The sequence below is a fragment of the Lepidochelys kempii genome, chromosome 1 (assembly GCF_965140265.1).
Source record: "Lepidochelys kempii isolate rLepKem1 chromosome 1, rLepKem1.hap2, whole genome shotgun sequence".
Classification (NCBI taxonomy): domain Eukaryota; kingdom Metazoa; phylum Chordata; order Testudines; family Cheloniidae; genus Lepidochelys; species Lepidochelys kempii.
This window is the reverse complement of record NC_133256.1, coordinates 45,390,583-45,407,153: the sequence shown is the minus strand read 5'-3', so window position 1 is coordinate 45,407,153 and position 16,571 is coordinate 45,390,583. Positions and strand designations below refer to the sequence as shown.

General features: G+C 45.1%; 1 protein-coding gene across 11 annotated transcripts in view; it reads right to left on the bottom strand.

The window, feature by feature from the left end:
* The window catches only part of MTUS2 (microtubule associated scaffold protein 2), a 502,826-nt gene that overhangs the window by 282,113 nt on the left and 204,142 nt on the right, over nucleotides 1-16,571 (bottom strand). The gene's annotated exons all lie outside the window — the stretch shown is intronic.

Sequence of the window (16,571 nt, the reverse complement as noted above, 5' to 3'; positions counted from 1 at the left end):
ATTCACCTAATACAAGTACTATAATGCATCCTCTTTATCATGAAAGTTGAACTTACAAATGTAGAATTATGTACAAAAAATAACTGCATTCAAAAATAAAACAATGGAAAACTTTAGAGCCTACATGTCCACTCAGTCCTACTTCTTGTTCAGCCAATCGCTCAGACAAACAAGTTTGTTTACTTTTGCAGGAGATAATGCTGTGATTCTTGTTTACAGTGTCACCTGAAAGTGAGAACAGGTGATCACATGGCGCTGTTGTAGCTGGCGTCACAAGATATTTACATGCCAGATGCACTAAAGATTCATATGTCACTTCATGCTTCAACCACCATTCCAGAAGACGTGTCCATGCTGATGACAGGTTTCGCTCAATATCATTCCAAAGCAGTGCAGACCGATGCATGTTCATTTTCATCATCTGAGTCAGATGCCACCAGCAGAAGGTTGATTTTTTTTTTTTTGGTGGTTTGGGTTCTGTAGTTTCCACATCGGAGTGTTGTTCCTTTAAGACTTCTGAAAGCATAGTCCAGACCTCGACACTCTCAGATTTTTAGAAGGCACTTCAGATTCTTAAACCTTGGATCGAGTGCTATAGCTATTTTTAGAAATCTCACATTGGTACCTTCTCTGTGTTTTGTCACATCTGCAGTGAAGGTGTTCTTAAAATGAACAACATGTACTGAGTCATCATCCAAGACTGCTATAACATGAAATATATGGCAGAATGCAGGTAAAACAGAGCAGCAGACATACAATTCTCCCCCCAGTGAGTTCAGTCACAAATTTAATTAGTGCATTTTTTTAACAAGAGTCATCAACATGGAAGCATGTTCTCTGGAATGGTGGTTGAAGCATAAAGGGACATATGAATCTTTAGCGCACCTGGCACGTAAATATCTTGCGACGCCAGCTACAACCGAGCCATGCAAACGTGTCTTCTCACTTTCAGATGACATTGTAATTAAGAAGTGAGCAGCATTATCTCCCATAAATGTAAACAAACTTATTTCTCTTAGCTATTAGCTGAACAAGAAGTAGGACTGAGTAGACTTGTAGGCTCTAAGTTTTACATAGTTTTGTTTTTGAGTGCAGTTATGTAACAAAAAAAATCTGTATTTGTAAATTGTACTTTCATGATAGAGACTGCACTACAGTACTTGTATGAGGTGAATTGAAAAATACAATTTCTTTTGTTTATCATTTTTACAGTACAAATATTTGTAATAAAAAATAATATAAAGTGAGCCCTGTACACTTTGTATTCTGTGTTGTAATTAAAATCAATATATTTGAAAATGTAGAAAAACACCCAAAATATTTAATAAATTTCAATTGTTATTCTATTATTTAACAGTGCAATTAAAAGTGCGATTAATAACGATTAATTTTTTTAATCACGATTAATTTTTTTTTAGTTAATCGCATGAGTTAGCTGCAATTAATCGATAGCCCTAAAGAAAGTGAACATCATTCTGGGATGTTTTAGCAAGAGTGTTGTAAGCAAGAAATGAGAAGTAATTCTTCTACTCTACCCTGCACTGATTAGGCATCAACTGGAGTATTGTGTCCAGTTCTGGGCATCACATTTCAGGAAAGATGTGGACAAACTGGAGAAAGTCCAGAGAAGAGAAACAAACATGATTAAAAGTCTAGAAAACATGACCTACAAGGGAACATTTTAAAAATTGGGTTTGTTTAGTCTGGAAAAGAGAAGACTGGGTGCGGGGTGGGGGGAGGGTTACACATGATAGTTTTCAAAGACATAAAAGGTTGTTACAAGGAGGTGGGACTGGACTAGAAGACCTCTCAAGGTCCCTTCCAGTACTACATTTCTATGATCCTATATTCTATTCCTGGAGCCTGTTCTGGATCACAGATTTCCACACTCACTGTGTCCAGAAGCTTGTTGATATTAAGCAAAGTCTCATGAGAAACTGCCTTAGGAGTTAACTGAATGGAAATCCTCAAGAAGATGGCTAGAATGTATTTTGGAGAATGGCTATAGTCCACTTACAATTATGTCACACAATGGATAGCTCTCTCCATTTCCAACTGCCTCTACTCCCTCCCTTCTTAACTAAGGGCTGCCTCTAACTCACCTGCTTTTTTCACTCTTGTCTCATTCCACGTTTCTCCTTTTTCATTATCCACTTTCACCTTCACACCCTTTCATTTCATTTACACACTGATTATGGAATTATGTTAAGTCCTCTCTGTTTCCTAACTCCCCATGAAAATGCATCCAGTCAGATTTTCTACGCTAGGGTGAGATCGAAGCGGTACATAAGCACTTAGTATTTAATAATCACTTTAGCATTTTCCTTGCACTGCACAAAAATACAGATCGATGCAATGTATTTCAATACTGTTACTAACAATGTCTGTGGCACCAGGTGTAGAATTACGTGACACAGAACAATGGAGACACCCAGAGAATGTGGCATGTAAAACGTTACTGCAGGTTGTTTACTTTAAACAGGCACTATTAGCTGAGAGAGGGGAGGGAGAATAGAGCTAGGTTTCTAAGGTGGCAATAATTGTCCTTCATATAATTCTTCTGAAGAGATAGGTCATATTGAGACACTTCTAAATCTCCACAAAAACATACAAATCACCATTCCGCCCGCTGAAAAAGTAGGCAGTGCCGTTCAGAATCATTACGCCGGAGTAACTAGGAGATACAGAACAGAGCAGTGTCACATATTCCTCCTTGAATTCTGAGTGTGTGATCTCTCTCTTCAAAAAACTAAGAAGCTCAACAGCTCAGATCTGCCCCCAGACCCAGGTTTATCAGATTGCAGAACAAATGAATGAAATTGAAGCCTGAATAGCATAAATACAAAATTACAGGAAGCAACTTCAAAGTGCAATTCTTATCTTCAAATCTCATTTGATATTCAGTAGCCCTGAGTGACAACATAAAAAATAAAGATGACACGGAAGGAGAAAGCTGCAGAGACATAGTGGCACTAGTGATGTACTTTACATGTGTGTGTCTGTGTGTGCGCATGTGTGGGAGAGAAAAATACAGTCCTGTTTCTATCTTTTGGAAGAAAAAAATACATCTCCAGTGGGACTTGGGAACTCTTAGCACCTAGCTGGGGGTGCTGAGCACCTGTCAGGATTAGGCCCCAACTCATTAACAGAGAGAAAAGTATAAGTGCTTTGAGTATCCTTTTATTAGTAACAGATTTTGCTTTGATTCAATTTCCATTGTGTGGAGTTGGTTCAAGATTGCCACAAAATCCTAAATGGTAAACGTCATAAATTAAAAGGGGGAGAATTTAATTAACTCACACTCCACAAGGAAAAAATATTCATAAACATCAGGAAAAAGTAGCAGACATTTAATTTAATTGAAAAGATGGTCAAGGGATCACTATTTTACTTTTCAAAGTCAGATAGTCTGCCAATCAAAATCAGCCACTTCACACAAACATTACCATATTTGCTCCAAAAAGCCTTCATAACAGAGGAAAGCATATTAACAACTTATACATTACAGACATAGTGTAAAGTGTTATTAAATACCTGTTCAACACTTGATGGCTCTTGTAGAAGAGGTAAGGAAAATTTATGCAGAATAAATGAGTGTTAAGCTCTGAGAGAGAGAGAATGACACCCAACTTCCTTTGAATACATCACAACTCATTGACTTACTATACCTCCTATAGCGTTGAACACTTTTCCCTATAACAATAACACTTTCTTACTCCTTGCCTGCCCACTTTATATCCTCTTCTTAAAGTTAGTCATCCATTTAAGCGTTTCTAAAGAACAGTACCACTAAATACGAAAATGACAGTATAACACATGCAGAAGTGCACCATGGACTGAATATATAACAGATACAGAATTGTAATCAACTCAATCACATTTTTAGCCTCATCATGGGATGTTTACCAGCATTATTCACAGAACCATTCATTATTAGATTTCCCCTCCACAACACTGCCTTACTGGAGTGCAGTAATCCAATGAAGACTATAACTGCTTGAAACTAACAAGATCCTTAATGCATTGCTCTGTGGCTTGTCTGATAGCAGGCGTTCAGGGATTTAATGCTCAACTGCTTTAGAGACAGCACTGTCTTCATTATTGTTATTGTCTGAGAGCCGAAATACTCAGTGCCACAGCAACACCAATGCTGGTTAAATGACTTGCTGTGCTAGGGAAGGCAGAGCGGAGAGGAATAAGATCTCCATTACAAGGCACTGGTTCTGCCCTGGCTCCTGTACTGTGGCAAGGCAGATTCATGTAGTAGTAACATCACACTGTGGAACCGGCTAGTTCCTTCCATTTCCACCACTCGAACACCTAATCCTGCAAAACTGAAATCCGTGAAAGGCTTGTCGCACTAAGGGCTCAAGATCAGCCCTCAAGTGGGTGCTCACTAACGTTTCTTGCTTGTAGTAATGGTAGCCTAGCAAGGGAAAGCACTTATGATACCACAGCTGATTATGCTTTAATCTAGCAAACCTATAAATGTGCACTTTTAAGAACAAAACATTGCCTTCATTTATATCAAGGAAAGGGCTTTGTTTTGTGTGTTTCATTTGATTATATTATGTTTATCTAAGCTATAGTTCATCCTGTTGCTCTAATACCACATACAAAACAATAAGGCAGATAAAAGGAAATAATTTAACATAACACCACAACAGCCTGTCAAATTAAGGGAAATAAGTTGACAGCAAGAGATAAAAGGTGTCAAATTCCTGGAAACATAATAGGTTTGTTCTGACCATAAAACAGTTAGATTCAAACAAAGCAAATACTGATATTACTCTATCAGATCTGTATGTCATACTCAGTTCTCTGGATGGGATGGGTTCTGCTAGATTGCTCTTTTCATTTCAAATTATAAACCAATGCTTCAAAAATTATAAACAAAATGGAATTCCACTCCTCGCTCCCAGTGCAAAAGTGAGAGCTAAACGCAACCATTTACATAGACTGGGTAGAGTAAATTTTAGTGGATTCAGCATATGCGAAAGTACCAGCTTGACAGGCTTAGACAACGAAGTTCTCTATTTTTTCACAGTACACATACAGCAACAGTGCAAGCTTCCCAATCTTGCTTCGCCAATGTGCCTTAATCCTTCTGGATCTGAGACAGTAGTTCCAGGCCCATTCCTTCCTTGTCTTCTCCACTAAAGTGATGCTGTAGGATTGAATATGACCATTTGTATTATTAAGGCTACCACTGTTACCTAGTCGCAACAAATCTTGTACAAAGTAAGTCATGTAAGGTGTGAATGGAAAAGTTATGATTTGCTAAGTATGATTATCCTGTTTATATGCATGTATCATCTTTGTATCTGAAGTTAGGAATATTGGCTATGGATTGGTATCTTACATATGTGTTCTATTTCTGGGTAACACCCCCCAGAGAGAATTTGTATCAGGGCCAACGAACTATGTGTTGATTGCCTACTAAGGACAGTCAGCTCACAATGGGCCTTTTAAGAAATTCATCCCACCCAGTAAGACTTTCCTGTGGATGCCTCAGGAAGAATATGGGATCGCTGCCTCTGTGAGTCATCAGAGCATGTACGGATATTAGGGTTGCCAATTTTCTAATCCCACAAAACTGAATGCCCTAGCCACGCCCCTTCCCCAGGGCCAAACCCCCACCCCACGTCCCTTCCCCAGGGCCACACCCCCACCCCACCCTTTCTCCACAGCCCTGCCCTTGCTCACTACATTCCCCATCCCTCAGTGGCTCGCTCTCCCCCACCCTCACTCACTCCCTTTCACTGGGCTGGGGCAAGGGGTTGGGGTGCAGGAGTGGATGACAGCTCTAACTGGGGGTGCGGGTTCTGGGGTAGGGCCAGAAATGAGGGGCTCAGGGTGCAGGAGGAGGCTCCGGACTGGGGTAGAGGGTTAGGGTGTGAGAGAGAGCAAGGGCTCTGGCTGGGGGTGCGGGCTCTCGGCGGGGGCTGTGGGGATGAGGGATTCAGGGTGTGGGAGAGGGCTATGGGTTGAGGCAGGGGGTTGGGGTGTGGGAGGGGGTGAGGGCTCTGTCTGGGGGTGTGGGCTCTGGGGTGGGGCCAGGGATTAGGGGTTTGGGGTGCAGGAGGGGGCTCCAGGTTGGGGGTGGGGAAGAGGGATTCAGGGTGTGGGAGGGGGTTCTGGGCTGGGGCAGGGGGTTGGGGTGCAGGGGGGTTGAGGGCTCCGTCTGGGGGTGAAGGCTCTGGGGTGGGGCCGGGGATGAGGGGTTTAGGATACAGGAGGGGGCTTTGGGTTTCGGAGGGCCTCAGGGCTGGGGAAAGGGATTGGTGCTCACAGTTGGGGCACGGGCTTACCTCCGGAGGCTCCCGGTCAGTGGTGCAGTGGGGGGGCTAAGGCAGGCTTCCTGCCTGTCCTGGCACAGCAGACTGCGCTGAACTCCTAAAGCGGCCAGCAGGTCCAGCTCTTAGGCAGAGGCACAGCAAGCAGATCTGCGCATTGCTCTCGCCCGCAGGCACCGCCCCCACAGCTCCCATTGGGAGTACGGAGTACGGCCAATGGGAGTATGGAGCCGGTGCTCAGGGTGGGGGCAATGCATGGAGCCCCATGAGGCCCCTCCCACCTAGGAGTTGGACCTGCTGGCCGCTTCCGGGGCACAGAGTGGAGCCAGGATAGGTAGGGACTAGCCTGCCTTAGCTCCACAGCCCTGCCGACTGGAGTTTTAATGGTTGGCGGTGCTGACCAGAGCCGCCATGGTCTCTTTTCAACCAGGCATTCTGGTCAAAATCCAGACATTTGGACACCCTAAAAGGCATGTGATATACTCATGTGACCCTGGAATCCATCTTGGGCTCGTAATTTTCTGTGTATCTGGTCTGTAGGCTTTGTTTGGGACATTAAAATTCCATGCACATGGCAGAGGATATAAAATGGAGATGTTTCAGGGGTCCCTTTGACTTCTTTTCCTGCTTCATTTCCCTGGACTGGTTTTCTAACAACTAAACTCTAAATAAGGAATAAGGACTGAAATCTGTTTTCCTGACATTTCCAGAGAGAATTTTGCAAGCTTGCAGTTTATTCCATAACTGCTTCAAACCTGACATAAGGACTTCGCAATCACTTGTATGTATACGATCTATTAACCACTTATAATTCTCTTCTACTTTTCTTTTATAATTAAACCTTTTTTAGTTTTTAGTTACTAAACGATTGGTATCAGTGTGATTATTGGGTAAAACCTGAGTTACAGATTGACCTGGCTAAGTGGCTGATCCCTTGGATTAGAAGGACCCTAATTCTGATGAAACTGGTTTTCAGTAACCACTCATCATAAAGTCCAGTGTCTGGGTGGTGAGCCAAGGGCTGGAATCTCAAGGAGACTGTGGTTTTGACTTCTAGTTAACCAGTGTGGTGACACACAAGTTCACTTTTGTTCTGGGTTTGGTCTAATCTAATGATAGAATAACCACCAGTTTGGGGGACCCTCTTTCTCCGCAGTGTGTCCTGAATTTGGTATTCTCAGCTGTGATTCACTGAGGCACAGTGACAATGAAGCCAGCCAGCCAAACAGGCAGTTGTGAGAACTGTACTCACTCCAAATGCTCATTTCACATGAATCGTTCAATGGCTATCAGAAAATAATGGGGTTCAGCAACTGTTCACCTGAGCTGGATCCTAAGAAATGACTGAGAGGTAAAAGCTCTGTATCAAATTACCAAATCATATGTGCCATCAAGTAAATTGAAACAATTTTTACTATATGATGGCTTGCGGTTTAGATGAAAGAAGATATTTGTTTCGGACCTGGTCTACACTAGGACTTTAGGTCGAATTTAGCAGCGTTAAATCGATGTAAACCTGCACCCGTCCACACAATGAAGCCCTTTATTTCGACTTAAAGGGCTCTTAAAATCGATTTCCTTACTCCACCCCTGACAAGTGGATTAGCGCTTAAATCGACGTTGCCGGCTCGAATTTGGGGTACTGTGGACACAATTCGATGGTATTGGCCTCCGGGAGCTATCCCAGAGTGCTCCATTATGACCGCTCTGGACAGCACTCTCAACTCAGATGCACTGGCCAGGTAGACAGGAAAAGAACCGCGAACTTTTGAATCTCATTTCCTGTTTGGCCAGCATGGCAAGCTGCAGGTGACCATGCAGAGCTCATCAGCACAGGTGACCATGATGGAGTCCCAGAATCGCAAAAGAGCTCCAGCGTGGACCAAACGGGAGGTACGGGATCTGATCGCTGTTTGGGGAGAGGAATCCGTGCTATCAGAACTCCGTTCCAGTTTTCGAAATGCCAAAACCTTTGTCAAAATCTCCCAGGGCATGAAGGACAGAGGCCATAACAGGGACCCGAAGCAGTGCCGCGTGAAACTGAAGGAGCTGAGGCAAGCCTACCAGAAAACCAGAGAGGCGAACAGCCGCTCTGGGTCAGAGCCCCAAACATGCCGCTTCTTTGATGAGCTGCATGCCATTTTAGGGGGTTCAGCCACCACTACCCCAGCCGTGTTGTTTGACTCCTTCAATGGAGATGGAGGCAATACGGAAGCAGGTTTTGGGGACGAAGAAGATGAGGAGGAGGAGGAGGTTGTAGATAGCTCACAGCAAGCAAGCGGAGAAACCGGTTTTCCCGACAGCCAGGAACTGTTTCTCGCCCTAGACCTGGAGCCAGGACCCCCCGAACCCACCCAAGGCTGCCTCCTGGACCCAGCAGGCGGAGAAGGGACCTCTGGTGAGTGTACCTTTTAAAATACTATACATGGTTTAAAAGCAAGCATGTGAAAGGATTACTTTGCCCTGGCATTTGCAGTTCTCCTAGATGTAGTCCTAAAGCCTTTGCAAAAGGTTTCTGGGGAGGGCAGCCTTATTGCGTCCTTCATGGTAGGACACTTTACCACTCCAGGCCAGTAACACGTACTCGGGAATCATTGTAGAACAAAGCATTGCAGTGTATGTTTGCTGGCATTCAAACAACATCCGTTCTTTATCTCTCTGTGTTATCCTCAGGAGAGTGAGATATAATTCATGGTCACCTGGTTGAAATAGAGTGCTTTTCTTCAGGGGACACTCAGAGGAGCCCATTCCTGCTGGGCTGTTTGCCTGTGGCTAAACAGAAATGTTCCCCGCTGTTAGCCACAGGGAGGGGGGAAGGTTGAGGAGGTAGTCACACGGTAGGAGGAGGCAAAATGCGACCTTGTAACGAAAGCACATGTGCTATGTATGTAATGTTAACAGCAAGGTTTACCCTGAAAGAGTGTAGCCACTGTTTTATAAAATGTGTCTTTTTAAATACCGCTGTCCCTTTTTTTTTCTCCACCAGCTGCATGTGTTTCAATGATTACAGGATCTTCTCCTTCCCAGAGGCTAGTGAAGCTTAGAAAGAAAAAAAACGCACTCGCGATGAAATCTTCTCTGAGCTCATGCTGTCCTCCCACACTGACAGAGCACAGACGAATGCGTGGAGGCAAATAATGTCAGAGTGCAGGAAAGCACAAAATGACCGGGAGGAGAGGTGGCGGGCTGAAGAGAGTAAGAGGCAGGCTGAAGAGAGTAAGTGGCGGGCTGAAGACAGGGCTGAAGCTCAAATGTGGCAGCAGCGTGATGAGAGGAGGCAGGATTCAATGCTGAGGCTGCTGCAGGACCAAACCAGTACGCTCCATTGTATGGTTGAGCTGCAGCAAAGGCAGCTGGAGCACAGACTGCCACTGCAGCCCCTCTGTAACCAACCGCCCTCCTCCCCAAGTTCCATAGCCTCCACACCCAGACGCCTAAGAACGCGGTGGGGGGGCCTCTGGCCAACCAGCCACTCCACCACAGAGGATTGCCCAAAAAAAAGAAGGCTGTCATTCAATAAATTTTAAAGTTGTAAACTTTTAAAGTGCTGTGCTTAAAGTGCTGTGCGGCATTTTCCTTCCCTCCTCCACCACCCCTCCTGGGCTACCTTGGTAGTCATCCCCCTATTTGTGTGATGAATGAATAAAGAATGAATGAATGAATGTGAAGCAACAATGACTTTATTGCCTCTGCAAGCGGTGATTGAAGGGAGGAGGGGCGGGTGGTTAGCTTACAGGGAAGTAGAGTGAACCAAGGGGTGGGGGGTTTCATCAAGGAGAAACAAACAGAACTTTCACACCGTAGCCTGGCCAGTCATGAAACTGGTTTTCAAAGCTTCTCTGATGCGTACCGCGCCCTCCTGTGCTCTTCTAACCACCCTGGTGTCTGGCTGCGCGTAACCAGCAGCCAGGCAATTTGCCTCAACCTCCCACCCCGCCATAAACGTCTCCCCCTTACTCTCACAGATATTCTGGAGCACACAGCAAGCAGTAATAACAGTGGGAATATTGGTTTCGCTGAGGTCTAAGCGAGTCAGTAAACTGCGCCAGCGCGCCTTTAAACGTCCAAATGCACATTCTACCACCATTCTGCACTTGCTCAGCCTGTAGTTGAACAGCTCCTGACTACTGTCCAGGCTGCCTGTGTACGGCTTCATGAGCCATGGCATTAAGGGGTAGGCTGGGTCCCCAAGGATACATATAGGCATTTCAACATCCCCAACAGTTATTTTCTGGTCTGGGAATAAAGTCCCTTCCTGCAGCTTTTGAAACAGACCAGAGTTCCTGAAGATGCGAGCATCATGCACCTTTCCCGGCCATCCCATGTTGATGTTGGTGAAACGTCCCTTGTGATCCACCAGAGCTTGCAGCACTATCGAAAAGTACCCCTTGTGGTTTATGTACTCGGAGGCTTGGTGCTCCGGTGCCAAGATAGGGATATGGGTTCCGTCTATAGCCCCACCACAGTTAGGGAATCCCATTGCAGCAAAGCCATCCACTATGACCTGCACATTTCCCAGGGTCACTACCCTTGATATCAGCAGATCTTTGATTGCGTGGGCTACTTGCATCACAGCAGCCCCCACAGTAGATTTGCCCACTCCAAATTGATTCCCAACTGACCGGTAGCTGTCTGGCGTTGCAAGCTTCCACAGGGCTATCGCCACTCGCTTCTCAACTGTGAGGGCTGCTCTCATCTTGGCATTCATGCGCCTCAGGGCAGGGGAAAGCAAGTCACAAAGTTCCATGAAAGTGCCCTTACGCATGCGAAAGTTTCGCAGCCACTGGGAATTGTCCCAGACCTGCAACACTATGCGGTCCCACCAGTCTGTGCTTGTTTCCCGAGCCCAGAATCGGCGTTCCACAGCATGAACCTGCCCCATTAGCACCATGATGCATGCATTGGCAGGGCCCATGCTTTCAGAGAAATCTGTGTCCATGTCCTGATCACTCACGTGACCGCGCTGACGTCGCCTCCTCGCCCGGTATCGCTTTGCCAGCTTCTGGTGCTGCATATACTGCTGGATAATGCGTGTGGTGTTTAATGTGCTCCTAATTGCCAAAGTGAGCTGAGCGGCCTCCATGCTTGCCTTGGTATGGCGTCCGCACAGAAAAAAGGCGCGGAACGATTGTCTGCCGTTGCTCTGACGGAGGGAGGGGCGACTGACGACACGGCTTACAGGGTTGGCTTCAGGGAGTTAAAATCAACAAAGGGGGTGCCTGTACATCAAGGAGTATTTCAGGCAGGACTTCACGGAGGGTTCCAATAAGAAATGGTGCACCTAAGTTATCGTTCTTATTGGAACAAGGAGGTTAGCCTGGCCTCTGATTGATACATGGCTAGATTTACCTCGCTGCACCTTCTCTGTGAGTGACTGCAGTGTGACCTAGAGGAATGAGTCCCTAGACAGGGGAGGAGGCAAATGAGTACAAAACAAATCTGGTCTATTTCTTGTTTTGACCCACTCCATCTATCTTTTACATCTTTGGCTGGCAGCAGACGGTGGAGAAGGACTGCATGCCATCCACATCTCATGGCTGCTCGGCAGAAGATGGTACAATACGACTGCTAGCAATCCTCATCTCTTGCCTGCCTGGCAGAAGATGGTACAGTACGACTGCTAGCAGTCCGTATCGCCTGCCCGCTCACCATAAGACGGTTCAATAGGACTGACTGCAGGACTAAAGAGAATGACCTGCTCAAGTTACTCCAAATTTAGTCCCTGCACCCATGTCTGCCCAGGCACTCCCAGCCGACGTGGCCAGGAGCACCTCGGACACGACGAGGACGACTACCAGTTGTATTGCACCGTCTGCTGCCAGAAGGCAATGGGTTGCTGCTACTGTGCAGCAAAGCCGTACCGCGTCTGCCAGCACCCAGGAGACATAGGGTGACGGTTACCTGAGCGGGCTCCATGCTTGCCGTGGTATGGCGTCTGCACAGGTAACTCAGGAAAAAAGGTGCAAAATGATTGTCTGCCCTTGCTTTCACGGAGGGAGGGAGGGAACAGGGGCCTGACGATACGTACCCAGAACCACCCGCGACAATGTTTTAGCCCCATCAGAGTGCTCCATTGTGACTGCTCTGGACAGCACTCTCAGATGCCCGATTGTTTGCCGTTGCTCTGACGCCGGGAGGGGCGACTGAGGACACGGCTTACAGGGTTGGCTTCAGGGAGCTAAAATCAACAAAGGGGGTGGCTTTACATCAAGGAGTATTTCAGGCAGGACTTCACGGAGGGTTCCAATAAGAAATGGTGCACCTAAGTTATTGTCCTTATTGGAACAAGAAGGTTAGCCTGGCCTCTGATTGATACATGGCTAGATTTACCTCGCTGCACCTTCTCTGTAAGTGACTGCAGTGTGATCTAGAAGAATGAGTCCCCTAGACAGGGGAGGGGGGGAAGCAAATGAGTACAAAACAAATCTGGTCTATTTCTTGTTTTGATCCACTCCATCTATCTTTTACATCTTTGGCTGGCAGCAGACGGTGCAGAAGGACTGCATGCCATCCACATCTCATGGCTGCTCGGCAGAAGATGGTACAGTACGACTGCTAGCAGTCCGTATCGCCTGCCCGCTCACCATAAGACAGTTCAATAGGACTGACTGCAGGACTAAAGAGAATGACCTGCTCAAGTCACTCCAAATTTAGTCCCTGCGCCCATGTCTGCCCAGGCGCTCCCAGCCGACGTGGCCAGGAGCACCTCGGACATGACGATGACGGCTACCAGTCGTACTGTACCGTCTGCTGCCACAAGGCAAGGGGTTGCTGCTACTGTGTAGCAATGCCGTACCGTGTCTGCCAGCACCCAGGAGACATAGGGTGACGGTTACCTGAGCTTGCTCCATGCTTGCAGTGGTATGGCGTCTGCACAGGTAACTCAGGAAAAAAGGGGCGAAATGATTGTCTGCCCTTGCTTTCACGGAGGGAGGGAGGGAACGGGGGCCTGACAACACGTACCCAGAACCACCCGCGACAATGTTTTAGCCCCATCAGGCATTGGGATCTCAACCCAGAATTCCAATGGGCAGCGGAGACTGCGGGATAGCTACCCACAGTGCAACGCTCCGGAAGTTGACTCTAGCCTCAGTACTGTGGAAGCGCTCCGCTGAGTTAATGCACTTAATGCACTTAGAGCATTTTCTGTGGGGACACACACACTCGAATATATAAAACCGATTTCTAAAAAACCGACTTCTATAAATTCGACCTTATTCCGTAGTGTAGACATACCCTCAGAATGGATTCTAATAGAGAGGTGTCCACAAGACAAGAATCACTTTCACAATTATTGCGAATTGATACTTTCATTGGCAGTCTAATCATTGAAGCAAAGGGTAGAATAGGCACGAATGGTAGACTGAACCTTAGTTTGTTCTAGAGAGCGAAACATATTCCTAGAAACCTGTGTGGAAGCTTACACTGCCACTGCTTATATTATGCCTGTTCCACGGTTAAAGGATATCATTTTCCAATGCTGTCACTCTGGCATATTTCATAAGCAATATATTCCTTTTCAGAGACACGGTTCAAAAAAAAAAAGACGGATAAAGATGGCTTAAGAAGTCAAAAAGCTGTCAAAGGGAAAAATGGGTTGTATAAGACTTAAGGATACAAACTATAAAGATGACAAAGAAAAATACTAACCAATACTGCATGGGTATTAAGGAAAGAAAATACTGCAAATAAAAGAGGGATTGCCCAGGAAGTAAAGGAAAACAATAGAAGATACTTGTAATAAATAAAAAGAATAGATCAGTAAGGAAAACCAGTGAATCACCAGAGAACAGTGGAAAGAACACAGGAACAAGATATGGCAGAAAAATTAAACAAGTTCTTCATCTCACTGTTCATAAGGGAAATTGGAGGTGAGATGACAGAAATGGAAATAACGTGTCTGGGGCAACACAATGAAAAACTCAAGGCATTAGGCAATCATTCCAGAACAAGTTTTGTGTAATTTAAAAATCAATAAAAAACAGATGGAATGCCAAGGTCAGATGGGTTACACATCAAGATACAGAGGGAGATGGCACAACAGATCGTAAGCAGTCCAACAAGAGTTATTTTTAATAGTACCTTTGAAATTGGTGAGATAACAATGGGCTGGAGAGATGCAAACGTAATGAAATTCTTTAAGAAGGAAGCTATGGGGAGCGAAGGAATTAAATCTGGCCTTGATGGCAGACAAGATCCTAGAGATAATCAGTGATGAGATCACAAAATAACTAGAAAAATATGACTTGATAATTAATGGCCAACTGTTTCATAAGGGATAAATCTCGTCAATTAGAAACTTTAAGATGACATTACAGAAAAGAAACAGAGGCAAGGCACAGACAGATACTGCTTGGATTTCCAGATGGTGTTCCATACAGTAAGACATGGGGTAGGTGAGGTAAAATATTTTATCAGACCAACTTTTGTGGTAGAAAGTACAAGCTTTTGAGCTCCACAGAGCTCTTCTTCTGGTCTAGAGGAGGAGGCTCAATCCAGAGTGTCTGAGCTAAACACAAGTTGGGATAGATTGTTAAGCAGAAGGCATATCGTGTTGGAGCCAGTCACTTGCAATGAAGTGGGCAACTGGGCTTAGATTGTTATGCACAGATTGTTTAATTGGGCAATTAAAGGTAGCAGGCAATGTGGTGTGGTACAAACTGTTGTAATGAGCCATAAAATCAGTGTCCCTGTTAAAGTCCATGTTTTTTGGTGTCTACCTCACCTACCTTCTCTCTCTTATATTCTGGGACCAACATGGCTACAACACCACTTTAATGAAGTAAGACACAATGCATAATCTAGACAAGTCTAATACGTGGAAGACAGCATGTCCTTGAATGAACAAAGAAATGGACTGGCAAAAGCAGAGACTGCAAAATGAAAAGTACAGAGTGAATAAAATCATTTTATTTATGAAGAGGGTGAATAAAAATCATTCATTTGAACCATCAGATAAGTGACTAAATATGTTAGCATGCCCATTCCCTGTGTTTGCCTCTCCCATAAACTTACATTGTCTCTGAGTTTCCACCTTTTAAGGACTGTCTCATCCTTCCCTTCCTTCAAGCTCTTACATCTCCACTCAGTGTCAGTATTGTTTCTAGCTTCCTAGCCCTCCACCCGGGTCCCCCTATATTCCTGTGTCACTTACAGCTTTACTACCTTATTCTGTGATCTTGTAAATTCTCAGAAGTTATGCAGAGACGGGTTTGGCCAATATTTGCAAATAGGACCACAGAGAAAAAAATCCAGGTACTGAGGCAATACAGCACCAATTTCACCAAGATGGCGATAGGAGGCACTGTGCTGCTGGAGGTACTGACTTTCTGATGAGATGCAAAACTAAGATCCAGACAAACTGTGCTTTTAACTATCGAACGGCACTCTTTTCAAGGGCAGAGTTGGTGTTAAGCACTATGTTGGGGTCATATTCTATTCTGCCCACCTAAATGCCTTAGGGAGTTTTTAACTGCAGCTTTACTTCTTGTCCTGCATTTCTATGTAGTATGGTATGCTGTTAAGTGGCTACCATGTTCCACTCCAGAGAAGGCTGCATTTCAGTGGTCTGTGAACCAGATCTTATATATACACATTCTAACAATCTTTGATATCCTTCAGGATGAAAGCCATTATGGATAAATTGTGTAAGGTCTGATGATGATGAGGAGGATTATTTCTGTCCTGCTGTGTTTGACTCTTTCCCTCACATTCTTCTATTGTTCTCTCCCTCCCCCTTCATATTAGTCTGCTTGATCTTGCGCTGTGTTCAATGTTCTGGCAGAGAAGAGGTCCTTGCCAGGCCTTCAGAAGATCAGGATTGTAGTAAATTTCACTTCTCTGCCAGCATATTTTAATACTGTGACGCACATCAGAACAGAACACAGTGTTATGGGGGAGGGGGTGGAATGAGATAGTAAATTCTAAAAAGGACTTTTGTGATGGGGCAAAAAGTGTTCAATTAACTTCCCTGGTACAACAGCGAAGGTAACTGACCTCCAACTATTGCAGATAAGACATTTCAGACACCTACAGGGAGGAGGAGGATCAGGTACACAAGCACTGTAATGACTGGTACTAAACTGATTCTTCCTCCTTGGCAAGAGACCCAGTAACCTTCCTACAAGCCCCAGGCTCCTTAGTCAGCAGAGTCTTACCTCAGACTGGATAAAGGAATCTTGTAGAGTGATATTAGAGCTTTCTGGTATCAGGCCAAGGTATTGCTCATTTTGTCATATGCCTGTCTGAAAAAATAATTACTGATTATAGTTAAAA